The following is a 27,822-nucleotide window of genomic DNA, read 5'->3' on the forward strand; positions in this document are numbered from 1 at the left end:
CCTTCCTGCCCTCCTCTCTTAGCCTGTCCTTCCTTCCTTCCTTCCTTCTTTCCTCCCTCCCTCCCTCTCTCCCTTCCTCCACCCATCCTTTTATTCTTCCTTCCTTCCTTTCTTTTTCTTTTCTCTTTCCTTTTACTTTTTGTCTTTGATCTACATAAAATTGCAAGTTCTTCAGCTTTTTTTGCAGAGGGGGGTCCATTTAATTCATATTTTTCAGAAGTTCTTCATGTGCCTGAAGGTACCATTCATGGTTTTTCCATTCTGTCATGAGTTTGTTCTTATTCTGATATTACTCATGGCTTTTTGTTGGGAAGGAAATGAAGGTAAATTTATATATTCAGTTACACAATTTTAATCTGAAGTTTTCAATTTAAATTCTATCCCTACATTTTGAAGTTGAGTTCAAAGCAGTCCTTCCCCCAAAAATCTTCTTTACCAGTTGGGTCCATAACTTCCTTCCCTTGTGTGCATGCACAGAACAGTTGTAACAGAGGAGAAAATGTTATTTAAAATCCAAAGTAACTACAACAATTTCTGCCTTCCCAACTCCCAAAGGTGAATGGCAAGATTAATATTCTTGAGAAACAAATATTTATACTGGTCCAGTTCTCTTGTAAAGACTGATGAGGAAGTATGAGGAAGTAGACAACCAATTGTCTAACAGCTAGTGAGTATTTGGATGTGCCAAAGTAGCCTAGAGCTGAATTAAGGAGCATTGAATTGCTATGCATAATAATATGAGACAAATTATTGTTAAGGCGTAAGAAAAAGCGAAGGCTAAAATACATGGCAAGATTCCAGGGCCTTAATTATCTGAAGTAGCCAAACAATTGTTTAAAAATACAGAAATATAATATTCATTTACCTTTTCACTCTTCTGTGATGTGAGTCCCCTTTTCTCCTCCAAAGTTGAGTAAAGTTTGCTGTACTCAAACATGCCTTTTGCTAGTAGAGGTATTGCTGGTTTGGTACAGGGTAGAGAAAAGGCAGCATTTGTGGGACAGAAATAAAAGTAAAAATAAGATTCCAGGGTGTAGCAGATACTAAATCAAAAAGTAATCAAAAGGTACTTTAAGTATGGAAGCTTTGGATTCTTTAGGAATTGGGGAGGAAAGGAAAGTGGAGTTTCTGCTGATATCTGGGTTGCATATTATTTGAATACATAGTTATTTGAACTATCAGTTGTTTACGTGTGTATATTCACTATAAACTTCTTAGGTGTAGTAAATTGTACCTTTTGTTGTGTGCATGTGTTCTTTTTTATTGCCCATGAGTCCAACACTGCAGTCTGCAAATAATATGCTTTCATTAAATACTTTTTGAATCTCTCAATATATTTGGGCTTCCACTGATCCATTCATACCCTACTTCCTTGTAAAAACAAAAAAGCCCATTCTTGTGAGATATGTAGTTGGAGTAAGAGGCAAGACTTATAGGACACACTGGCCTGTTGAGGATTAAATCCATAACAAATCTATGCTTTTGCTTTTGCTAAAGCATTAAAAATGCTTTATTTTAATGAAATGATAAAATATGTACACAAATAAAAACACAATACTTTTTTTAATGACATGATAAAATATGTGCACCAATAAAAACACCCAGTAAAATGTACAACCAAATGAGTGGGATAAAATACTTTGTTTAGTGATCATTGATTTCATAATTCATATAAAGTAATAGTATCTGTAGAAATGGATGTCTGGTTTATATCGAAATAAGGATACAAAAAATGAATCCTTTCCCCTTTCTTTGGGTAAGCAGTCATTTTATTTTCTTTTGAGAAACCATCCATAACCTGGTGCAGATTTGATGGGATTGTCAAGCAATGTGGCCCCTTCCCTTGGCCAAGACTCAAACTGGGCCACTTGGACTCTTCCTGGAATTTGAATGTTAAACCTATTGACTGAAGGGTTAGAGCTAATTCATTCCTACTGTGCTGCCCTAAATAGAGTGTCCATTAGCTTCTGCTACCAAGATTCCCAGAGATGCCATGATTATTGTACTTACTGATCCCTGGTTCTTTAAGTTAATTTTTTCAATTTTCTGAACTATTTATATATCTGATCCAATAAATTCAATTTTTGCAGAAGTCATCCAGAGTCACTTTCTGTTGCCTGCAACCAAAGAACTATGACTGATACAGCTCCTACACCAATAGTCTGTGTTTAGAGTTTCTATAAATATTTGATAAAGGAATTAAAAATTTGAATGGCAATGTTTCTCAAATAAAAATTGGTTTCCTCAACCAATAACACTAAGTCCCCAGTTACCATGGAGTTCCATCAAAAAGGACAGTGTATTTTCCAAGATTTCATGAAGGGGAATAAAAGGAAAGGGACAGACATGATTCTTTATATCTAGAGCATGCAAATTGAGACAGGGGCATAGATATAGAATGTACACAGATTAAAAGTTATATAAGTCCTTTTTATTTTTGTTTGTTCATTAGTGACATGCTGTATCTCTAGGGGAGCTCAAAGCTTTCTCCTTTCAGCCCAGGGTATGAGACAAAGACACAATTTGGTCACAGTCATTCCCTTGTGCATCCTTTCCTTTATTCAGAAAATAATGCTAGGGATTGGAGCAAAAGCGCCAATGGGAGATGCAAAAACTAAAGATTTGTTCTCACTTTGGGCAGAGAGCTGGAATCCCTTGTTTGTAAAAGGGCAATGAGAAGGCCCAGGGCTATCTCCCGCTTAGCTACTCTCAGAAGGTCAAATAGGAACTAGGGCCCACAATGGGCCCAGCCCAACTCACCAGGAGACCACTTGAGGCTTTGGGGCCCAAACACAGCCATGTAATAAGAAACGCACATTTATCTAGGTACCTATGCATGTTTTCCTCACGGGTAAAGAGAGGAGAATTCAAAATCCAGGCTATCTTTCTGTTGATCATGACTAGCATGTGCCATTTACAACCACACCAAGTGGGTAACTGGAAAGGCTTTTTAATTGACTGATTTCTCCTTCCCATTACTTTCATTTCTTTTTCCCTCATTAAGATAAACTCAATCTTCTTTAATGTCCTGACTGCTAAAATGCATAAGATGTATCAGCTCCCTTTCTTCCATTGGAATATTGTTTTACTCTCAATAAGGGATTCCTACCTAACACATTTATTTTGTTATTTCATTTAATTTTCTGGTGGTGGTAAAAAATGGAGGATGGAGACTGGGAGACCTGTGTTTGAATCCTGGCTTGGTCTCTTAATATGCTGTTAGACTGTAGTCAGGCTCTGGGTATTGGTTTCCTCTGCTGAAAAATGGGAATAATATACCTTCCTGCAAGCATTGCTGTACATGAATTCATGTATACCAAGCCCTGGCACAGTGCTTGGTGCATAGTAGAACCTCAGTAAGTATTAGATTCCACCCCCCATCTACTCCTTTAATTTGTAAATGGGTTTCTTACTCATCAGAAGCTACTGGATAAGAACAGAGACAAGCTGACTGTATATATGGAGTCTAAGACCAAAGAAGTAGATGAAAGCTGACTTCAGCAGCATCTGGGGCTTATGTGCACTATTGTCTTCTGGAAGTTCCAATACAGTTAATTATGGCACAAAAGAATGGAACAGTGATCAGGGCCAATCCTTAACGGGTGTGAAAGCATTTCACAGGTGACAGGATAAAAGTGAGCTTGCTTTAAATCTTTGTCTCTCCCTGGGACTGCTGACAAAGCAGTACCAGGGACTCTGGTTATAGCCTCCCTGGTGAGTTCCAAAGCTTCCCCCAACTTCAATGCCCACAGACTTCTCACCCCCATTCTCCTTTGTTTGCTTGAAATGCTTCCTCCCAGTTTGTATAAAGTTAGAAAGGATCTGAAAAACTCATTCATACTAGGAGTTGGTGACTGATAATACCCTAACACCTTTACAGGTAATCCCCTCCAAAGGAGATTGGCATTTAACAAAGGACCTTGTCTTCAAAAATGGCCCCTTAACAGTAAAATTTCTTTGAAGGACTGACCATATAATTCAGAATTTGGAGTCTGCAATTAGACATACTCACATTTGAATCCTGGCTCCATCACTTGATAACTAGGAGAGCTAGGGATAAGTTACATGCCCTTTCTAACCCTCAGTTTCCTTGTTTGTAAAACAGAGATAATAATGCCTACCTCATAGAATTATTGTGCCGAGTCAATGAAATAATCCACGTGAAGCATTTAGTTCCGCATTGGCTAGCTCTCACTAAATGTTAGTGGTTATTGTCATCATTGTTTTTATTACTTAAATGAAATCGCATCTCATTGGCAATGGTCAATTTTATCTGTATGTAAGGCTGACCCAGTATCCAGGAAGGTGGAGGATTAATTTAATCTGAACTAGTTGCGTAAAGTAGCATATTCAGGTCATTTGGATCCCTGCCCACTTTGGGCTGAATTCATGGCTCACACAACAGAGCCAGACAGAATGGAGAAACTGCATGTTTCATTGATGATGACTTTAATTCTAAGATAAAATATGTTACCTGTTTAGCATATTGTTAAATCAGGCTGGCTCTCTATCTTCTGAGAGTCACATTTTGGAATAGATGGATTTAGAATAATTTTTTTTAAGTGTTGCTGACCATAGGTCTAAGTCATTAAGTCTTTTCATCTCTTCTTATTTGGGTAAACATTGACAAATATATAAATAGCACATGGCCCATATGAATAAAATCAGTTGATGGAGGAGGATATAATGGAGCTTAGGGTTTGGTTGTTCTTGTTTTCCAATTTTGTTTTTTTCAAGCTATAGCACATCAGGGGTTGGAGATGCTAAATATGCCTTTTGTGTATGAACAGACAAATTACATTGCCTTCCATTTGGCCAGGCCTTGATCTCCTGACTCAAAGAAAAGAGTGTAAGTAATTTCTCCTTTGGAGCAACAGTGTTCAGGAACAGCTGTTTTCCAGCTTAGGGGGAGAAGAAATTTCTGGCTGCTAGCTAGCTTGGGCTGAGGGGTTTGCAGACTTCCTGCTCTTTCCCCAGTTGGCGCTAAAGCATTTTTGATTGCCTGTGGTGGCTGGGCGGTTCTTTTCAGTAAGAGAGTAAGGATAGGGATCAATTTGCAAAATCATAGACATCTAAATGTATGCAGAATTTGGCTATTTCAGAAATAAGTACCTAAACTTAGATGAAAAATACTGGATAGCAGCCATCTGCATAAACCTTAGCGGTATCAGTTATTTCATATTTCAAGGTATGGGGAAGTCTTTCTTCCTAAAAAGGTTGCTTTAAAGAATAAACAAAGCCTTAACTAAGAAGGAATTATAACTTTCAAGTCCACATTAAGAGTGGTGAGTCATTTTGATAATTCCAATTTCTCCTTCTCTAGCATGAATACAATTGTTCGATCGAGACTTATAGACCAGTTGTAAGAAATGTATGAGATACATGATTTCATCCTATTGTGTTTTTATATTGAGAGATTTAAAAAATTCTGATTATTTATTCCAGAGAATGAAAACCCTACATTCACACAAAAATATGTGCACAAGTTTTCACAGTGGCTTTATTTGTAATAGCCAAACACTAGAAACAACTCTTTAATATCCTTCCAAGGGTTCATGGTTAAATAAAATATAGTACATCCATACCACCAGAGCTGACTCAGCAATAAAAAGGAGTGAACTTCTGATACATGCAACAACTTGCATGAATCTCAAGGGAATTATGCTTAGAGGAAAAAGCCAATCCCAAAATATTATTTACTGTATAATTCCAGTTACGTAACAGTCTTGAAATGATAAAATCTGAGTGACAGAGAACAGACTAGTGTTTGCCAGAGGTTAGGGATTGGGGAGAATGAGGTACGTGGTTATAAAGGGCAGAACAAGGGATCCCTGTGGTGATGGATGTGTTCTGTATCTTGACAACCATGGTGATTACATGAATTCTATATTGCAATAAAATTATGTACAACTGAATACACACACATGCATGTAAAACTGGTGAAATAGGAATACAATTGGTGGATTGTATCAATGTCAATTTCTGCACAATAGTTATGCAAGATGTCACTATTGGGGAAAGTGGATGAAGGGCTCATGGGACCTCTTGTACCATTTCTTCCAATTGCATGTGAATCTATAATTATCTCAAAATAAAAATTTTAGTTAAAAAATACAGACAATATAAAAAGTTCTCTATTATATGACTGTTTTGGTAAGATATTAATCTCACCTTTAGATACATTGTATTTCTTGGTATTCTTTTTCTGTATTTTATTTATCATTGCTATGTGTTAGTAGGAAAGTGGTTTTTAAAACATGAGTTCACACTGTGATATTAACCCAGAAGTCCTAGATTTATTCTCAATAAACCATAGAACTATTAAAAACAGTTCAGATCCAGTGCTGGACAGCTCTCCCATTTAGTCAATTTTCCCATGGGGTGAGCATCTTCAGGCTACTTTGAAATCATTTGCAATACTACTAGTTCGTTTGTTAGTTCGGCCGTTCCTTCCTTTCTTTCTTCCTTCCTTCCTTTTCTCCTTCCTTCCTTCCTTCTTTTCTTTTCTTACAACAGTTTGATTAAGTTATACAAGCAATTTGTGTTCTCAATAGAAAAGTTAAAAATTCAAATAAGCAAGGGAAAAGAGATAAAAATCACAGCACCCTACTAATTTCTAATCTAAATTTGGAAAGTAAACTTGTCACCTGAGAATAAACTCCAGAATGATTTGTTGTTAATTTGGGACTTTTAGCAGAAAGTTTGTCATCAAGCCAGAATATGAATATTATTAAACAGGACTCAACTTATAATCAGCAATGGTTTGGTGTTTCCACTTTCTTTCTACTCTCTACCTCTCCAAAGAAATGACTAATAAAATTTCACACATACAAATGAAAATTTATGCAGACTCTTATGCGATAACTGGAGGAAAGTTAGTTCAATGTGGGCAATAGGACAAAATTTCATAACTTGGGGCTTGACCTTTTGGAGAAACATAAAAGAAATCTAATAATTGTGGTGCTCCAACTTTCTGGGTCTTGAGAAGTTTTCTTGATGGTAAAGGACAGCTGCTGGATTTAATGAGAAAAACTATAATACATCTATGAGGGAGTTGCAGGAGGTGTCTATAAAGAAGAAGAGGAAGACTACTGAAAATTTAAATGAGACAATTGTAGCTTACTAAGTTCTTCTGAGACTGTAACATTAGATCATTAGATAAGAATTTGACAACAACTGTCAGGTTTCCAAAATAGTCACTAGGATTTGTATTAGAAGGTATCAAACATGTGTCCAAACTCCCTTGTTGTGGGATGAGTGTGTAGGGATGGAAATGGCACTCAGTCCTGGCTAAGGAACAAGTGATTATCCATGATAATGAAGTTGGGGTGAATGCTAATGTGGATATATTGGAAATTTGGGCAGGTGCTTTGGGAAAGGCTAAAGTGTGGTAAAATGTGGGTCTCCAAGGAAAGTGAAGAGATGTCTGGCTCCCTGTTATTGGTAGGAGGCAGTCCTAGCGCAACCTGCAGCCTTTCCCTGGGACCCACTGATGCATCCCATGCTCAGGACCAGGTGTGTCAGCCTGGCAGGATAAAACACAATCTCCCAGGAGATAAGGGGACTGCGGGTATGTTCCTCCTTCTCCCATTGTCCTGATCACATGTAAACATTCCCTGAAGGTAGTCTGACTCTGGTGGGCAGTTTTATGACACCCCAGCTCACACCCTGTGCTATATGTCCCCAGCAGGGAGGAGCGGAGTTCCTACACAATGGCAGCACACAAACCCCAGAGAGGGGTGCTGTCCATAGAACATTTCCCTGCATTGAGACTTGCTGGCTATGAGGAACTGACACCTACCAGTGAAGGTCATCTTGCTCTGTCTCTTCTCTAGGTGAGTAAAATGTCTTTCCATAAGAGCCTGTGTGAGTCATGCTTTTGCTTTCTCTAAAAGATTAAGCCCCAATGTTATGAAATTTCGTCCTGTTGCCCACATTGAACTAACATTCCTCCAGTATTGCATAATTGGAACAGATTGACCTCTTTTTAGGTGCCTCTCCTTTGTACCAACCCTGTACTCTGAGCAGCTATCTACAGAGCCTCCTTTCTCCTGGGAAACCCCACTGGCCACTAGGCCTTCAAAAAAGAAGCAGTTTCCAAGCAGGAGATCCCCTCTCCTGTCCCCATCTTACCCACCAGTTGGGAGGAAAGAGAACTGGAGAGAACCAGAAAGAGCGCGTTATTTTTTCCTCTTAAATATTTAATATAGGTCATTAGCAACATGAATGGCATAAAATATTAAGACACTTGGAAATTCATTACTACTGCATTCTTACATGTTGCAAACATAGTCCCTTGCATTTAAAAAGTTGAAACAAACAATATGTACCCAGGATCCAAAAACAATAGAGCATAGCATTAAAGAATGTGGGCTCTTGGGTGGGTGGAGGGCCAGGTGGGCCTGCCTGCCTTTGAATTCTGAGTACATTGTGTGCTCTTTCTATGAATTTTTGGAAAGAGAGTGTTTTAACTCCATCTTGCTCTTCTTTCTGAAATTTCAACTCCTGTAGGACAGAAGATCTCTTATGTCTTCTTGAAAACTCTATTTTGTCCTTGGTGATGCCAATTTCTCTTCCAAGGGCTGTGAATTTGGGGAAAGGGAAGCCACAATCACCCCCTAGAAGTCCAAGTATTTGATCAGGAGTGTATGTGGAGGAGTGCACCATTCTCCTGTCCTTTTGTTCTTATCTCAAACTCAGAGGCAAGAAATTGTGTCAACACTTCCACTCTATCTCCTCAGGATAGTTCCTGACGGTTCCGCATGCCCCCTGTGAACCCCTCATTGCCTCCTCTTCATGGAGAAGTGACCTAACTGTTGGTGACATTGGGAGACTCTGACATTCAATAGGTCTCTGCTGGATTGGGCTGGTGCATCAGTGGCTCACACCTATCCTTGTCTAACTTATTCCTCTCTTGGACCTGCCTGACTTCAGGTGGAGCTGCTTCTTATACCTTGAGCTTCTTACAGCTGCTTTAGACCTTTATCTGCTGGGAAGATCTGCATTTCTTGAAGGTTTTAGCTTCTCTGATGAGTAAATTCAAGCCTTAGAGGTAGAGTATCTTTGCACATTACCCAGACCAACTTTGCCAGTGCTGGACTTTGACCCTCAGTAGCTCCTTAAGACCAATTACAAATTTGTTAGAAATGATAGGCAAGGAAGAGTGAATGATTTGGCCCTCTCAACTTCCAACAGTAAAGTAAAACAGGAATGTCATTGGACCCAAATATGATAACTCTTGAAAGAGAAAGAGAAAGGGGTGGTCCAATTATCAAGAGGAAGAAAACCTGACTGAAAAAAACCAAACCCTCAAACACATGTATGCTAGTGCGGTAGCAAAATTCCAAGAGTTACATGTAGATGGACTCCCAAGTTTGGACTATCTGAGGAAATACTGAATGGGCTACCCAGGGTCTATTTAAATGAGTGTGAGGACCTTCCTGGGAGAAAATTACTCATGCTTGGAGAATAAGGTGTTAGGCTCAAAACTCTGGACAAGTTACTAATCCTTAAATACAGATGAAACAGCAGGTTTGTCTTGTGTATTTGTCTCCTGATCTAGATCTCCACTAGAAATATGTTTGAGTCTATTATATTGCCTGTGTGGTATTTTACTTTGAAACAGTTCGGTATGGACAGTGTGATATATGTGTGTAAATTAATTTTAACCTATGTCTAGGGGTCGCATATTAGTTGGATAGCATCTGAAATTCCCTAGTCTTCAATTCACTCTCCAGAAATGGCTAAAAAATATTTCAAATAGCTTTTTCAGCATCTAGCCAAGCACACATTGTTATTACCACTAGTTTCACCAATGAAAAATTATTTCTAATACTGTTTATGCTTATTAACAAGGTCACCTTGCTCTGATATTCCTCTAAAAGAGGGTCACACTTAAAAGGAGAGAGATATTTTTCCTCACTTCCCCCCAGAGCCTGTGGGACAGTTGGTCCAGTTGAAGTGGTGATGGAGTTGGGCCAAGGCAGTGTATCCAGGTGACCAGCAGAGGAGACACAAACAACAGAGTCCTGGGGAAGCCTTGGTTCAGGTCCAACAGTTTCAGGAGAGACTGGTGAGAATGGCAGCACTCAAGGCAGGGAGAATGGAGCAAAACAAGAGAGCAAAAATGTCAGAAGTCATTAATGAGTGACCTCTGAGAAAACCCAGAAATATCTGGTGGAGATTTTGTTAGGATTTGAGAGCTGGAACCTGCAAATATGGATTGCATATGCATAATTGCATTAGAGTTGGAAGATGGACATGAGAATATTTAATTGGCATAAAAATCTGAAAAAGATTTCCTAAAGTGTATTTCGAATTCCACACTTGACTAAGTAAAAAACAGTTGACTTGGCTCTTTATAAAAATAGAAAGTGCTTGATAGAAACAGGTTGTCATAGGTACATCTAGTCCCCATGTGGCTAATTCAACTAAAAAGGTGATGTGAATGCAGGTGTCTTGTGACTCCAGGTGTGTCCTGTGAATGATTCCAGGCCCGGCCTGGAGTACCCAGATAATTTAAATCAGTGATTTCCATGTGGATGGTGTGGTGGGATGGAGGGGATAAATATCCAAATCTTTTAAAAACACAAATTCCTTTGTCCCCATTCTGGACCTACTGAATCAGAATTTCTGGTAATGGGATTGAGAGTGAGTGTGGAATCCCAAATAATTCTGGTATGCCCAGCCTACTCCCTTTCTTACCCTGGTGGAGAACCAGTTTTGTTGATAAAGAGCCATTATCCAAAGAAAGGAAGAGAAGGGAAAGGGAGAGAATGGCTTTACAAGGAAAAAGTCCAATCATGTCAACAAAGGAAGAAAGTTTTATGTATTTTATAAACACAAGCTCCAAAATGTGACTTCCTATACAAATACATGCCAAGAATATTTTTCTTTTCTTTCTGTGTTTTTCTGTTATAATATATTGGGTATATTTATGTGACAATTTGCTTGCCTGTATTTTCTCATCAGTCTTGAAATCAAAATAGATATTATTAGCTCGAATTTACAGACAACAGATGAAACAACTAACAGATGCAGAGGGATAAGTAAAGTGTTCATATGCACACAGCTAGTAACTGGTAGAATTGGGCTTTGAACCCACATCTGTCTGATTTTTAAAGACTCCATATTAAAGATACAAAAATAAAATGAGCAACCCAGGGAAAATTTTAAAAAGAATAGACTACTGAAATTAAAATAGTATCCAGAGAAGGGGAAAATGGAAAAATGGGAGGCCCAGAATTAAGCAAATAGAGGGTCATGGAATTTTGGAGGAGAGATGGGGAATATTTGCTCAGGTTTTGGCGGATGGGGAGGAATAGGTTGGAGATATGGGAGGCAGGGGTTCCAGAAGAGGTGGGAGAGAAGAAGGTCAAGGACACAGGTGGCCTTGAAGGCAACAAGAGGAGGAAACACTCCATCCAATGGAAGAAACAGGGCAAGAAAAGGTGTGGACGTAGCTAAGCCCAAGGGTAGAGGGAGAAGGGAGGTCGCCTGAGGTCTCATCTGGAAGCCTTCATTTTCTCCTTGGAGTAGTTGGTGAGGCTGGCAGCAGAGGGTGAGGAGAGGGGGTTTCTGAGACATGAAGTAATGCCTCTGAGTTTTCACAAGGGTCAGTGGCCATTTGGGGCTGCAAACCAAAGTCTGCCTCAGTCCAAAATCCTTTTCTTTCTCTCACTCCAGCGATAACGTTCGCTGTTTTTTCTTTGTGCAGTGTTGTCTAACGAAACCCTGATATTATGCTTTCTAGTTAAGTACCTTCCTTGTAAAGTAATTTTTGTCACAATTAATTTGATGCATGCTCAAGATGTGACAGCTTTTTACATTAAACTAAATGGTTTCTTCTTCCCTGCAGTTCATCTGTTTCCCTCCAAACTGTGCTCCCTGGAGCCCCTGGTTAGCTAGGATCTGTGATCTCTGTTGCCCAATGTGAACTTTAGTTGTGGAGGAATCCCTCACTTTCTTGGTCACTATGTATGATTGCCATTTCATCTGCCCATCTCCCATCAATTTGCCTTTTACAGAGAGGTCTCATTATTTTTTTCTGGGATTTTTGGCTGCCATTTGAATCTGAAAGAGCACCATTCCTACCAACAGAAACCTTCTCTAAACACACAGCACATAGGCATTCTTCCTGGGGCCAGCATGTATTCATAGAAATCCACTAGCCTTCTGAATGCTTGTCTCTACCACCCATCCAGAGTCGCTCTCCACAGGCCATCCGTGTGACAATGACAGTGCTTTCCCTGCTACAATCTCATAATGGAAATGCCATCCAAACACCCTAAAGAAAGAGCCTGCAGATGTTCAGGAAAATGGACAATAATCTTTGGCTGATTAATTTAATATCCTTTGGAGACAAGCTATAGATCACTAGGCTGCTGTTTTATTCTGGAAGCCTTAACCTCCATCATTCTATCCCCTATCATGTTTCATTGTGATTCATCCCAGGGCAAAGCAGATGACATCCTCAACATATGAACAAATAGGCTGAACTCCATATTACTGCCTTTGTGTTAAGAGCAGCAGTGCCTAGGAAAGGGGGTGTCAGTCACGAAGCTGAAATGGCATATAGTAAAAGGACAAAGGATGTGGAGAATTTTTAAAACAACCTGAATGTTGGGATGGGATTTAGTTCTTTATGTAAAGTCCTTTGTAAAAAACAGACAGAAAAAAAAGGGGTTTCTGTATTTGTGATTTGTTGAAGATTACAACCATTTCATTTCCATGTTTGGTGTTTACTGGGTCTGCCTAGAAAATAAACCTCTTACTTTAGCTCTCAATAAAATAAACAAAACAAACATAGAGCTATCTAAAATCTGACAAAAGTATTGAACTGTGTAGATTTGTTTTGTTACTCCATCCAGTAAGTGGGTCTGTCAATAACAGGGGCTGGCAAACATTTTCTTTAAAGGGCTGAAGAGTAAATATTTTAGGCTTTGCAGGCACATGGTCCTCTATTGCAATTACTCAGCTCTGCTATTGTAATGTGAAAGTGGCCATGGATAATACATAAATGAATAAGTGTGACTGTATTCTAATAAAGATCATTTACGAAAACAGGAGGGGGGTCAGATTTGACCCATGGACTGTAGTTTGCAGACCTCTAGTCTATACCATTTAGAATTTAAGCTACCTTGAGGATGAGTGAGGCCTCTAACATACAAAATTTGCTGATGACTAATGGGGAATAACAGCTATCAATGTTGAGAACATATTATGTGCTAGGCCTTGTGCTAAGAAAATGCATACATGGTCCAGTGGGGTGAGTATTAGATCCCTATTTTGCAAATTGAAGAACTAAGCTCAGAAAGCTTATGTAGCTTACCCAAGATGATCTGGCTAAGTGACGGGGCCAGTCTGGGGACCCAGCTCCGATGGCTTCAAGCAGGGTCCTATAGTCTTTCTGCTGTTTAGACTATGGTTAGGGTCCAGTGAGGACTTAGAGCATGCAACTCAGATCTCTTTCTCCCTGTTTTGATATTCTTGGGCTCAGGACCCTAGGAATCTCACTCTCAATTCCCTATCAGAGCTGGGATTTGAAGCAATCTTGGAGCAAGAATTGTAAGTGGCATCCTTTAGTTTTCCCCAGAGCTGCGCAGTGAAGTGGTTAGGTGAGCATGCACTCTGGAGCCTGACTTCTCGGGTTCAAATCTCAGTCCTCCTCTTTCCTAAGGGACTCCTGGCAGGTCAGTTAAAATATCAATACTTCAGTTTTCTCATCTGCTAAATGGGGACAGAACATTACTACCTTGTTGGATTGTCTTGTGGATTAAAGGAGCCAATACGTGTGAAACGTTAAGAGCAGTGCCTGACGCGTGGTTGATGTTATTTTAACAACATATATAGGTTATGGTGAAAAAAAGAGGTTACTCATACATGTGGATGGCTGACAAGACTTATGATTGGAAGGCAGGGCAAAGACAGAAGGGAGAAAAGAGGCAAAAAATGGGAAAGATGAAGGAAGATAAAGGGTAGTAGGAATATACATGAAGGGACATGAGAGAAAGTGAGGGGTTTTGAAGGTGAAGTTTTATGCCAGTAAAGACATATGCTGAAGAAAAAATTGAATATACTTATAACCCCACTTATCTCTGGGCATATTTGGAATATTTCCTTCCAAGATTTTATATCTATCTCTTGAGTGTTCTAGAGATGCGTCATATGTTTTCAGTTTTTCCTTTAACATCAAAATAACAATCATTTGAGCTCTCTCCAAGGTGAATGAAGGAGGTCCAGGCCCTTCTTAAACATTTCTAGGAGCCCTGGGGAAAGATTTGCCTTCTACCAGCCCATCCCGATTGCTCTCTTCACTTCTTGCTCCAGATGGACACTGATCCATTCTCCTCTCTCAGCACTGCCTGCAAGTGCTTTAGGCTTCTGCTGCTTGCTTGTGCCTGCTTTGCTGCAAAATGTGGGGACCAGCCCCTTCTGTTATTCCCCAAAGCCCAACTAACATAAGGCAGTCGTGTTTAACAGACTTCAAATGTCTTGAGGACCACATTAGGGAATTTCATTGCGGACCAGGAAACTTACAACTGAGTATCTGATATTGTTGCTTCCGGCATCCATTAGCCATACGTATCCCACTGGCCATCTCTTTCCTGAAACCATGACTTGTTACCATTGAGAAAAAAATATATCAGCAGACAGCCTAATGATGATGATAAGTCAGACTGTAAACTCCATGAAGGCAGGAACTGTGTCGACATTGCTTAACACTCTCCTATTGCCTAACACAGTGCTTGGAACATAGTGGAGGCTTCATAATATTTGTTATTTGAAAGCATGGAGGAGCTCTGTAGAGGTCCACTGTGTCCACAATGAAGGCAGCTTTTGGTAATATAAGAAAATTTTTGTAATTGGATTTGGTTATTCTACTGGTTCAAGGCTTCCTCAAGGACAATGATCTAGGTACCGTCCCCTACCCGCCCCCCCCCCCACAATTCCAATGCTGAAGTTTAAAAAATAACATTCTTTTGACCCCAATATGTGTTGAATATATTATTTACATAGTCAAGATCATATTGTTCTGTGTGGTAGCTTGGAACTATGTACCCCAGAAAAACATATTCTTAGAGTTAATCTATTCCTATGGGCATGAACCCTTATAAATGGAACCTTTTGATGAGGTTACTTCAGGTAAGGTGTGGCCCAACTGAATCAGGCCTTTTACTAGAGGCCTTTTAGGGAAGGTCACAGAGAGAGAGTAAGCTAGAGGGAGTAGCCACAAGCTGAAGGTCAATAGAACCTGGAAGAGATAGGTGAAGCCAGGAGAGGCCGCCATGTACATTGTCATGTGACAGAAAAGTCAAGGACCAAGGATCACCAGCAGTCAGCCCCAGAATGCCACAGTCTTCTGGGAGAAAGCAATGTCTTGATGATGCCTTGATTTTGGGTGTCTAGCTTCAAAACCATTAGCCAATAAATCCCCATTGTTTAAGTCATCCCATTGCATGGCATTTGCAGCCAGGAAATTAAGATATTGCATATCCTATTTTCATCTCTCTCTGCCTTTTTAATTATTTGTCAACTTGATTTTCAATGACTGCATAATGTACCACACAATGGAGATGTGGTACATAATTTGCTTAATCATTCTTCTCTCATTAAACATATAGGTTGTTTCCAACATTTTGCTATTATAAAGAATGTTGCAATGAACAATTTTTATATTTAAATCTGTCCATAGATTATAATATTTCCTTAGGATAGATTTATCAGCATGGAATGACTGGATCAAAGTACATGAATATTTTTGCATACTCTGTATCTCTTGCCATATTACTGTCCAGTTAGATTTCCCCAATTCATACCCTTACCATAAGATATAAAAGTACTTATTTCATCACATCCTCTCTAGTATTATCAACATTTAAAAATCTTTATTAAGCTGATAGATGAAAATTAGATTGTTAGTGCTATTTTACATTATGCTTCTTTGATTATTAGTGAGTTGAAAGGATTTTTTGGAAGCTGTGTTAGTAGTTATCAATTCCAGCAATAATAGGTACTACAACTACAACTATTAATATGTGTAAGCTTTCTGTATATAATTTCCTTTAAGACCAGTCCCCCTGCTGATGAACAGAAGGTCATGATGGATTATGCAGCCCAATCTCTGCCATATGTTTGTTGCTTATTATTAAGCCCAACTACTGAGCAAAGAAAGACATAATTAGCCTTTTTGGGAATTATTTAAGCCTTCAGCAGTAAAAGGCCTAAAGTTAATTTATTTCCCAGAATCTATTTTTATTTGATGTCTTTTTAAGTCGAGTCAGACTAATGACCAGGCATGGTTTCAACCTTCTATGAAGGAGTTTCTCGAGTTCCTGGAGATGGTCAAAAATAATTGCCTTAGTGCTTTTGCACATCTCTAAGATACCATTTGAAGAGACAAAAGATTGAGTCATTTGAAAGGAGACAGAACCACTGGGTCACTAACAGAGGTAGCACGAGTTGAATTTATTGCAAATTACCAGTGGTTTGAAATCAAGGCACTGAGCTCTGGTTCAAGAGCCACGAGCTCGGCTAAGGGGAACTTGGTTTTTGCTATTAAGATGGGAATTAGGAGAAGGCTCTTTCTGTAATAAAGACACATGTTCTTTCATGGGACTGACTTCATCAAGAAAGCTGCTTCTGCCAGTGATTTCCTAAGCCAGACTTGAATCTGTGCTTCCAAAACAAAAGCGATTTGTCTGATTCTAAAGCCATCCTACACATTATTGTACTTCAAAGACTTTATTGTTTTGCAGTGATAGCAACGGATTTTTCCCCTCAGAGTACTTGGAAACACATTGTAATTCCCATCCTTGCTTTCCACCCAAATTGTTGTCTAGATGATTTTGCTCTTTTGTGCTGTTATTCATTGACGGCACATTTGGAAACAAAATCCTGAGGTTGTCACGGGTCTGCACATATTTACATAGTTCTGAAATGCCAAAATGATAAACACTGTGCAGATGTTCCACAGGACAGTAACCCAGCCTGCCTTTGGCAGTTTCACACACAAACGACTAAACACATCAGCTCTGGAAATAGACACTGTAGCATGAGCTCACTGACTTTTTTCATGCGAAAGTTAAGGGCCAAAATTAATTAAAACCAGGAGCCTGTTACTTCTAAAGATAACATAATGATAACCACTCCACAATGTTCCTCATTTTGCAATTACAGCACATTGGGGGAAGCCAGAGAGTGAGAACATAGAAACTGCCTGATGGAAGGCTGTGGCCAGTAGCCATGCCTATTTGTATGCCCATGCAAATATTTATTGAACAGATGTACCGTTTATTGAATGAAATGAATGAATGAACAAATGAATGAACAACTAGAATAACTTTTCTAGTTCTTTGTTAACTCAGTTTATCATGCCGCGTGTAATTAACAGTAGGGCTAGCTCCCATGTGTTGGGCATTTTTTTAGGCACCTAACCCTATGTTGAGTGCTCACCATACTTCATCTCCTGCAATCTTTATTATGACAATATGAAGTAGGTATTTCTAGTTCTATCTCAGATATGCAAAGACAGAGGCTGAGGGAGGAAGGTGAGAAGCAGCAGGACTAGGATTTGATCCTAAGTCTGCCAGACTCCAAGCTCATGCTTTAAGCCTCCCCACACCCAAGATTGCCGCTTCTATAACATGAGGTTCCCGTTCAGTGAAAGATCACCACCTTTTTGTGGTCTTGATTGTAATTGCCCCAGCCACTGAATCTGATGAGACTAGATTTGTAAATCACCCAAGAGATTACTTGGTCCAAGCTGCCTCATTTTGCAGGTGAGGAATCTGAGATTCTGCCCCACATCCATGGTCATTCAGTTGACTTTGCAAGTGAGAGCAAGTCTGGAACAGATCAGCTAACACTTGATCCAACCATTTTCCCACCATCTCTTTCACATTGGAGTTATGGTCAAAATGGGAATCATATGAACTAAATAATGAATTTGAATCATGCATAGTTTCTAAAACTCACTTAAACTGACACCATGGTAGAATCATCCTTGTGCGCACAACTCCCACGGTAAAAATAAATGCTAAGAGGACAGATGTATGAGAAGTGTTTGCAGTTGAAAACATTGTTAATATGGTGAGAACATGATGAACTTACTAATTGTGCAATAGATTCAGCAAATATTTGGATATGGATTTTTGGAAGATTAATATATATGCTACTTATAGATTTTTGACAGTGGGAGAGACTGATGACATGTCACTACTTAAATCTAAAAGCAGGAGTGAAGTTAAACATGAAAAATATTAGTCACCAATTCCTGTTGATTTATCACTCTGGACTATTTAAAGGAGTCTCCTTTTCCTTTCATTCCTTACTGCCCCACTTCCACTATCTGAATTGAAGTACACAGCGTCCTTCCGTGGGACCATCAGGCTACGTCCCTCTAGCCTGGGCCGCCTGGTTTTTCTTCCACATCACCACCATGGTGACTTGTCTGAAATGCAGCCTGACCTCGTCCGCTCCTCTACTGAAGACCTTTACTGGCTGCTCCCTGGTCAAAGCTCCTTTGCATTGTCTTTTCTAACCTCATCTCCTTCCATTCCTGCCTCTCTCCTTATGCTCCAGAAACACTTTTAGCCAATAAGGACTCATCATCTAGATATGGTCATGCTTGAGATTCTTGGGCAGTTTACCCACTGTTCCCCAAACTTAGAAAAAAGATTGGACAGGACCTTCGGGGCCCCTCTAGTTCTATGATTCTGAGACTCTGGTAGAACACACAGCTCCTGGCCTTTGAGATACTTCAAGCTCTAAAATTCTGTGAGCATTTATGGAAGGGGCATCTTAGCTTTAAGAGAAGCTAACGAGGAATTTCTCAAGGAGGATTTAAAAATATATCGTGCATGCCCCTTACCCCCAATGCTGGGCCTAATTCCTCTGATAACAGCCATTGTCTGCTCATGAATCTGCCCATCGGTATGAGTAAAAAACCACACACACACACACACACACACACACACACACACACCATGAGGGAAGGTTCTTGGGAAAACAATGTAGTAAACATGGTGGTTTTTAATTTTGCCTGTCCAGAAAACTTTCCTACCTAATGTTGCCACATTGAATATGGGACATATTTTTATTTGCTAAATCTGGTAACCCTATACCCACCCCTTTTTTTCAGATAATAGATACCATTTCCCTGTCCATGGGGGTGAACGTGTGCCCAGTCTCCATTCCAGAGAATGGAATGTACATACAACCCAGTTAGGGCCAGAGTCATTTTGGGGGGCTGAAATCCACCTCTTTGGCTGTGGTTGCTCACCTGGGGTTTCTAACAGCCACACCCTTTGCCAGGAAATAACTGAGCCTAGAAAGCAGAGAAGCACAGATAAGTAGTGAACCAAAATGGACCCAGAGGGAACACTGGTAACTTTGAGTCCCCAGTCACAAGTTTCTGGGACCTTGGTTCCTACAGATCTCCTTCAGTGCTGTGTGCTCTCCATGCCAGTAACAGGAGCTGATATGATATTTTTTTTTACCCCATTAACTAGTTTGGGTTGGTTACTTGCTCCTGAAAGAGTCCTGACTCAAGTATATACAATTCTGGTTCTGGGCTTTATCTTTTCCTAGGGTAACACATGTGAAATGAGCTGGGGTGGGGGCAGGGGGTCAGGGTGGGATATGGGGTGGTGTCTATGATGCTGTGAGAACAGTTTATTCCTTATTATATACTTCTAATCCACTTGCAGATTATCAGTTTTAGGAATCATTGCAGCAAGAATTTAATCCCAGGCTCCTTTCTCTCTGTTTTTGGATTGTCTTCCTTCTTCTTTCCTAGATCATAGAATCAGAGACTTCATTTTACAGATGAGAAGGCTGAAACAAGGAGATGTGAAGCAACTTGTCTTACATCATATGGCTAAAACCCAGGTTTCTAATCAATTAGTATATATTGAGATTATCGAAATTAATTTTAATATGAGCTTAAGGTAATCAGAAATGAGAAAGGCAAACTATGCCTAAAAATCTTACGTCAATAAGGAAGTGTAAATGTTTGTATTGCTTTTATGTTATTGATTATAGTGAGTCATGGTTTGGAGGGACTGGTGGTCTCCTGGTGAGTTTCCTGGAAGTTAAGTCCTGATTATCCCCTTTCTTCTGGTATCAGTTCCTGCTGCTTTGGCAATGGGGCTGGAAACCTGACCCAAACCTGGTCAGTCATATTACTCTGGGTCCAGGAATGAGTCATTGCCTGGAGGAGAAATAACTAGTGACCACGGAGTAGTAGCGTTAGACTGCTTTCCTGAGATTTTCCTTTTTATTGGATCTGATGGGGAGCACGTTTTTCTCTCTGGTTGTTGAATTGGGAGAATGTGTGTCTGGAATGCCCTGCATCCATTTCTCCCAACATATGGGAAAAACTTGTCTGCAGTTGGAGAAAAAAAACAACAGCACAGAGTGAGAAGCAGAAGCAAGTGACAGACTTGGCCTTTACGGCTTTCAAATTTCCAGATCCACTCATTCCTGAAGACAGACCCATCCATGCCCTTTCTCTTTTTATGACAGGCAAGAAACTTCTTGCTTCACTCAAGTTATTTTGATACAAGTTTCTGAGACTTGAAACTAAAACAGTAGTTTTATTTTGTTTGTGACCCGACTTTTCTTTATTGGCATGGATTAGTGAATGTTGCCTGTATGTAATTTTCTAAATTATGGTAACTATCTGGTAAGAGCTAACAGAAAACCCAAGGGTAGGTTTGAATTCAATATGCATTTTGGGGAAAAAGTTATGCTGATTTCACGCAACATTCAAAAATAAATTTTAGCTTCAGACTTTAATATTAAAAAGAACTTAAGATAGAAGAATATATACAAGAAATTTTAGAATATAATCTCAGGGTAGGAAGGCCTCTAAAAGCAAATCTGAAACTCTGAAACCTTAAGAAACACATTGAGAGATTTGATTAGGAAAATATTTAAGACTGTCTGACTATAAAAGCTGCTGTTAACAAAGTTAAAAGACAAGTGACAGAATGGAAGACTATATTTGCGAAGTGTGTAATTTATAATGGGTTAATGCCCAGAATATGTAAAAAGTTCCTAGAGTCAACAAGTAAAAACAATCCAATAGGAAAATAGACAGAAGTTATAAATAGGCAGTTCCCAGAAGAAAAAAGAAATGGCTAAGAAGAAAAAAAGAAATGGCTAATTTTAACCTATTCATACAAGAAATATAGGCTGGAGGTTTAAAATAAAATTGAAAAACCCAGAAAGCCTTTCCCTTTGAGGAATGCCCCCTTTATCTGCAATGTCCTTCCTTCTTTTGCTGACCTGGAGCATTCACGGGTATTTTTCCATCTCAGCCCCAAGTAGAAGCCATCGAGGTCTCCTTTGCCCACCAGTATACCGTATCCATATATCTCTATAGGGAGATGCCTAACTATCTATTTAATTTTGATTGCTAATATTGTCACATCTTACCTTACTCATATAAGAGAGGAAAAGTGACAATTCTAATATGCTCATTTTTGGTGCCATCACTGTGCGTATGTCAACTGGATTCTTATTCCTGGAGGTGTGACAAATGAAGGCAATTCCTTGATGTTTCAGTCAACAAGTGATTCAATGGTCATTTGAGAAAGAACTATCCATCTTGGCTGTTGAATGAAAATCTTCTCTCATCATTTGGCAAGATCAAGGAAGCACCATCATGAAAATTTGCAGAAAGGGTATCAGCGGCTACAAAACAATCCAGCCTCTCCGGCACTCTTGGTGCTCAGAGGACATTGTGTGGACAAGCAAGGCCATCAACAATTCCGAGTCAAAAAGCAATTCAGGGAGTCAGGCTCCGAATGTGAAGAGGTTTAGAAGTATCTTAACCAATTTATTTCACGTATATTTTCCTTTTTATGCATGCACTAGAGTACTATATAATCAAAGTATATGTCTCCATGTAACTAGACTTTCCCAATAAATGTAAAATAAAATTCTAGCTATTTTGTTACATCATGTTGCATAGTTGGACTGGAATTGTTTTTCCCCCTTTCTCAGTGATATGCTTAAAAATGGTGCCTCTTGTAATCAAGAGCACCTCAGACTTGATGAAATCTTTACCCCTCTCTCTGACATATATTGAGCCCTTATTTTTTCCAAGTAAAGCATTTTATATGCATTATCTTATTTAATTGTTATAACAACCCTACACACAGGCTCTAGTATTATATTCATTTTACAGGTACTGAAACTGAGACTTAGGTTAAAAACCTTGCTAAAGAGGTCAAAAAACTTGCTAAATATCCTTGGCTAATTTTCAGCAGAGCAAGAATTTTTGAATGAATCAGAGTGTGCTGTTAATCACTGTATGAAAGCAGCAGCAACAACTTCTTAGAACACATTCATTTTTGTGGGGTCATGGATTTAAGGAAAACTTTCTAGAACGTGCAGCAACGTATTTCAGTGTCCTGTTGAAATTATGATAAAGGTAAATTAAATAATTGTGAACATGTGTTCATATTTATAAGTAATAAATATGGATGTCTATTATAAAAATGACACGAAGCATGTTGTAAATATTTGTGCTACAGTGGAGAGATGTGCTTGGAGAGCTGTATTTACACCAACCAGTAAAACTGACAAAGCTTCTCTGATGAGACGGATTCAGGCAAGTCACGTCCTTGGAAGGGTGGCAGAGCACACTTTACCCCTCTCTCTCTTGCATAGAGCACCTCAACACAAGTTGCCATCTTACATTTCAATGGCAGTTCTACCATACTTGAAAATCTATACTTAGGGCACTAGCTCACAGAATCAATTTAGCAGTAAATAAGTCAACTTAAAAGAGCTTCCTAATAATAGGTATAAAGTTGAGTTCAAAAATGCTGCAAAGCAGAATCAGCTACTGAACCTGTATAAATATAAACCATCTGAAATGAATCAGCAATCTGAGCTAAAAGTGAATTAACTCTTTAAACTTCTTCTCTCCAACCTTCCAGCAATCTGTTTTAAGCTCTAAAAACTGACTTGACCTTATTACCAAATCATTTAGAAGACTGTTTTATTAGCTACAGAGGATCTTCCCAGATGGTAAAAGTCAATACAGAAATAAGTGACAAAACTTTTCATAGGTGTCAGGAAAAGCTGTTTGCTTAAACCCTTACTTACTTAGTCTTCTACTTATGAACATCTTTGTCTCTTGTACTATTAGAATGATAGCTTCATTTGAATGCTAATTAGTTTGGGGGTGAACACATGTTTATGAAAAGGTATTATCCATCTTGTTTTAGAAGAATATTGCTTCCTTGCTCTCATTTTATCCAGTCTGCATTTTCTCCCAATACCATCCGTTTTAAGGTGGAAATACAAATTTGTATTTTTTTTCTCTTCACATAGTTTTCCTGATGGTGGGTTGCCATTGTCAGCATTAGCCATCCTCAAACTCTGAAGACACAGTAAGATTAGTGGTTCAATTCAAGGCAGGGTTTTAGTACTTTCTATTTCAAATTCTGTCAATGCTTAATCATTTGTGTCACCTACAGGCAGATATTTATTGTTCCTGCTGTTCAGGGAGAAATGTTAGATCTTGGTCATGGGCCTTTTGAAACAATGGCCGATGGGTTTTTGCACAGAAGGGCATTGCTCTTGTGCTTTCTTGGTGCATTTGAACGTTGCCAACAGTACCTTTGGAGGTGGGTCTGTTTCCTGGCATTCTCCTTTTTTTCTAGGCAAGGGAAGAGGTAGGATACTCTGTTCTCTTGTTGCTAGCAGGAAGGAATTTTTCTCATCTCTTTTTTGTAAATACAAATCTGGGCTGGTTTCTAGAGTGTCAGACAGCCAAAGAATTTAATCTTTAACAGGTTTAGGTATAATCCTATTAAATAGTCCTCTGTTTCCTTTGAAATTTTGATTAGCTAAAGAACTGCCAATGTTGAAAGCCATACAATCTTGAATGGAAAGAATTTTTTTCCTAGCTACAATTGGCCCATTGGATCACCTTTTTTTCCTTTGTTTCTTTCTTTTTTTTTTTTTTTTTTTTTTGAGCCCTATTCAAGGATCATTTCTCTTCATCCATTTTTCTTCTCTATTTAGGAGTTTTTAAAACTGAAAAGTTAAAAAAGTTTTGTGAGTAAATAAACCAATTAATTCTGTATCAGATTAAAAAGGCAATCTTCTCACTGCTTTTCTGCCTAGCAAATATTTCATAGTCAGGGACCTTGTCTGTCTTGTTGATACTGAATCCCATCTTCCTAGAATAGCAGCTGGCACAAAACAGGCATTTAATAAATAATTGTTGAATGAATGAATGACAGTTATTTGGCTAAACTTGAGACATTGACAGTAATGTGCTAAAGATGATTACTTATGTTCTCTGTTATGATCCTGTGTGAACAGGACAGGCTAACATAGATGTCTTTCATCTACGTTAGAATGACATTTCACTATCATAACCAAAGAGGCCCATCCCCGTGGGAATACCATATCCACTTTTGGCAAAGCCAAACTACATGATAAAAGCAATCATTCACATATGAATCCACCGTGGTGGTTATTCTAAACTGACCCAAGGATTCTGGCCTTGTCACACTGCTCTGCTATGTTACTAATTCAAAGAGGGACACCAATTTCTGGAATTGAGTTAAGGATCATTATCATGTCCTCTGCTCCATTTGGACTTTTAAGCCCTTTGGCTCACTCTGTTTTCACTATGAATTCAAAATCAAATGATAAAGAATTGAATAGCATTTGATTCTGTGCTGGCGAAGACAGGTCATCCCAACCATAAAGAGGTTTCAGATGAAACTAGCGAACTAAGAACTCCTGTCTACAAAGGCAATTGGGAAAGAAGGGTGACACACTTAATCCTTTTCATTTTTTATTGTAACCTTACCTTATTTTTATAACTTCCTCCATTTTTTACTTGTTTCAATTTTTATCTCCTTCTAGGCTTTTCTTTCATTGAACTTTCCTCTTCTCAATTTTTTCCTTCTTTTTAAAATGTAATTCTAAAAAAAAAAATTCTATTAGGTTTGTCTGAGCAGTGCTTCAGCTAGTGGTGTTTCTTTTTTTCTACCAATAAATGCATTAAAAAATGATTTCCCTTCCTTAACACCACATGTAAAAGATTTTTGTCAATTAAGTGTCACTTAAGTAAAATTCATTCCTTCATCCTGCCCCTTTTTTTTAATCTTCATTTTATTGAGATATATTCATATACCACGCAGTCATACAAAACAAATCATACTTTCGATTGTTCACAGTACCATTACATAGTTGTACATTCATCACCCAAATCAATCCCTGACACCTTCATTAGCACACACACAAGAATAACAAGAATAATAATTAGAGTGAAAAAGAGCAATTGAAGTAAAAAAGAACACTGGGTACCTTTGTCTGTTTGTTTCCTTCCCCTATTTTTCTACTCATCCATCCATAAACTAGACAAAGTGGAGTGTGGTCCTTATGCCTTTCCCAATCCCCTTGTCACCCCTCATAAGCTACATTTTTATACAACTGTCTTCGAGATTCATGGGTTCTGGGTTGTAGTTTGATAGTTTCAGGTATCCACCACCAGCTACCCCAATTCTTTAGAACCTAAAAAGGGTTGTCTAAAGTGTGCGTAAGAGTGCCCACCAGAGTGACCTCTTGGCTCCTTTTGGATTCTCTCTGCCACTGAAGCTTATTTCATTTCCTTTCACATCCCCCTTTTGGTCATGAAGATGTTCTCCGTCCCACGATGCCAGGTCTACATTCCTCCCCGGGAGTCATATTCCACGTTGCCAGGGAGATTCACTCCCCTGGGTGTCTGATCCCACGTAGGGGGGAGGGCAGTGATTTCACCTTTCAAGTTGGCTTAGCCAGAGAGAGAGGGCCACATCTGAGCAACAAAGAGGCATTCGGGAGGAGGCTCTTAGGCACAACCATAGGGAGGCCTAACCTCTCCTTTGCAGCAACCGTCTTCCCAAGGGTAAAACCTGTGGTAGAGGGCTCAACCCATCAAACCACCAGTCCCCTATGTCTGTGGTCATGTTAGCAACCATGGAGGTGGGGTAGGCGAATACCCCTGCATTCTCCACAGGCTCCTCAAGGGGGCACTACATCTTTTTTTTTTTCCTTGTTTTTTTTTTTTTTTTTAACTTTCCCTTCTTTTTTAAATCAAGTGTATGAAAAAAAAGTTAAAAAGAAAACAAACATACAATAAAAGAACATTTCAAAGCGACCATAACAAGGGAGTAAGAAAAAGACAACTAACCTAAGATAACTGCTTAACTTCCAACATGTTCCTACTTTACCCCAAGAAAGTTACCTAATATAGCAACATTTCTGTGAACTTGCTCCTACTATATCCATCAGAAATTCACAGACCATAGTCATTCCTGGGCATCCCCAGAACGTTAAATAGCTTATCTGTTCTTGGATTATTGTTCCCCCTTCCTTAATTGCTCTCTATTGCTAGTTCCCCTACATTCTACATTATAAGCCACTTGTTTTACATTTTTCAAAGTTCACATTAGTGGTAGCATATAATATTTCTCTTTTTGTGCCTGGCTTATTTCGCTCAGCATTATGTCTTCAAGGTTCATCCATGTTGTCATATGTTTCACGAGATCGTTCCTTCTTACTGCCGCGTAGTATTCCATCGTGTGTATATACCACATTTTATTTATCCACTCATCTGTTGAAGGACATTTGGGTTGTTTCCATCTTTTGGCAATTGTGAATAATGCTGCTATGAACATTGGCGTGCAGATATCTGTTCGTGTCACTGCTTTCCGATCTTCCAGGTATATACCGAGAAGTGCAATCGCTAGATCGAATGGTAACTCTATATCTAGTTTTCTAAGGAACTGCCAGACTGACTTCCAGAGTGGCTGAACCATTATACAGTCCCACCAACAGTGAATAAGAGTCCCAATTTCTCCACATCCCCTCCAACATTTGTAGTTTCCTGTTTGTTTAATGGCAGCCATTCTAACCGGTGTTAGATGGTATCTCATTGTGGTCTTAATTTGCATCTCTCTAATAGCTAGTGAAGCTGAACATTTTTTCATGTGTTTCTTGTCCATTTGTATTTCCTCTTCAGAGAACTGTCTTTTCATATCTTTTGCCCATTTTATAATTGGGCCGACTGTACTATTGTCATTGAGTTGTAGGATTTCTTTATATATGCAAGATATCAGTCTTTTGTCAGATACATGGTTTCCAAAAATTTTTTCCCATTGAGTTGGCTGCCTCTTTACCTTTTTGAGAAATTCCTTTGAGGTGCAGAAACTTCTAAGCTTGAGGAGTTCCCATTTATCTATTTTCTCTTTTGTTGCTTGTGCTTTGGGTGTAAAGTCTAGGAAGTGGCCGCCTAATACAAGGTACTTGAAGATGTTTTCCTACATTATCTTCTAGGAGTTTTATGGTACTTTCTTTTATATTGAGATCTTTGGTCCATTTTGAGTTAATTTTTGTGTAGGGGGTGAGGTAGGGGTCCTCTTTCATTCTTTTGGATATGGATATCCAACTCTCCCAGCCCCATTTGTTGAAAAGACCATTATGACTCAGTTCAGTGACTTTGGGGGCCTTATCAAAGATCAGTCGGCCATAGATCTGAGGGTCTATCTCCGAATTCTCAATTTGATTCCATTGATCTATATGTCTATCTTTGTGCCAGTACCATGCTGTTTTGGCAACTGTGGCTTTATAATAAGCTTCAAAGTCAGGGAGTGTAAGTCCTCCCACTTCGTTTTTCTTTTTTAGAGTGTCTTTAGCAATTCGAGGCATCTTCCCTTTCCAAATAAATTTGATAACTAGCTTTTCCAAGTCTGCAAAGTAGGTTGTTGGAATTTTGATTGGGATTGCATTGAATCTGTAGATGAG

The sequence above is a fragment of the Choloepus didactylus genome, chromosome 9, assembly GCF_015220235.1.
Source record: "Choloepus didactylus isolate mChoDid1 chromosome 9, mChoDid1.pri, whole genome shotgun sequence".
In the NCBI taxonomy this organism is placed as follows: domain Eukaryota; kingdom Metazoa; phylum Chordata; class Mammalia; order Pilosa; family Megalonychidae; genus Choloepus; species Choloepus didactylus.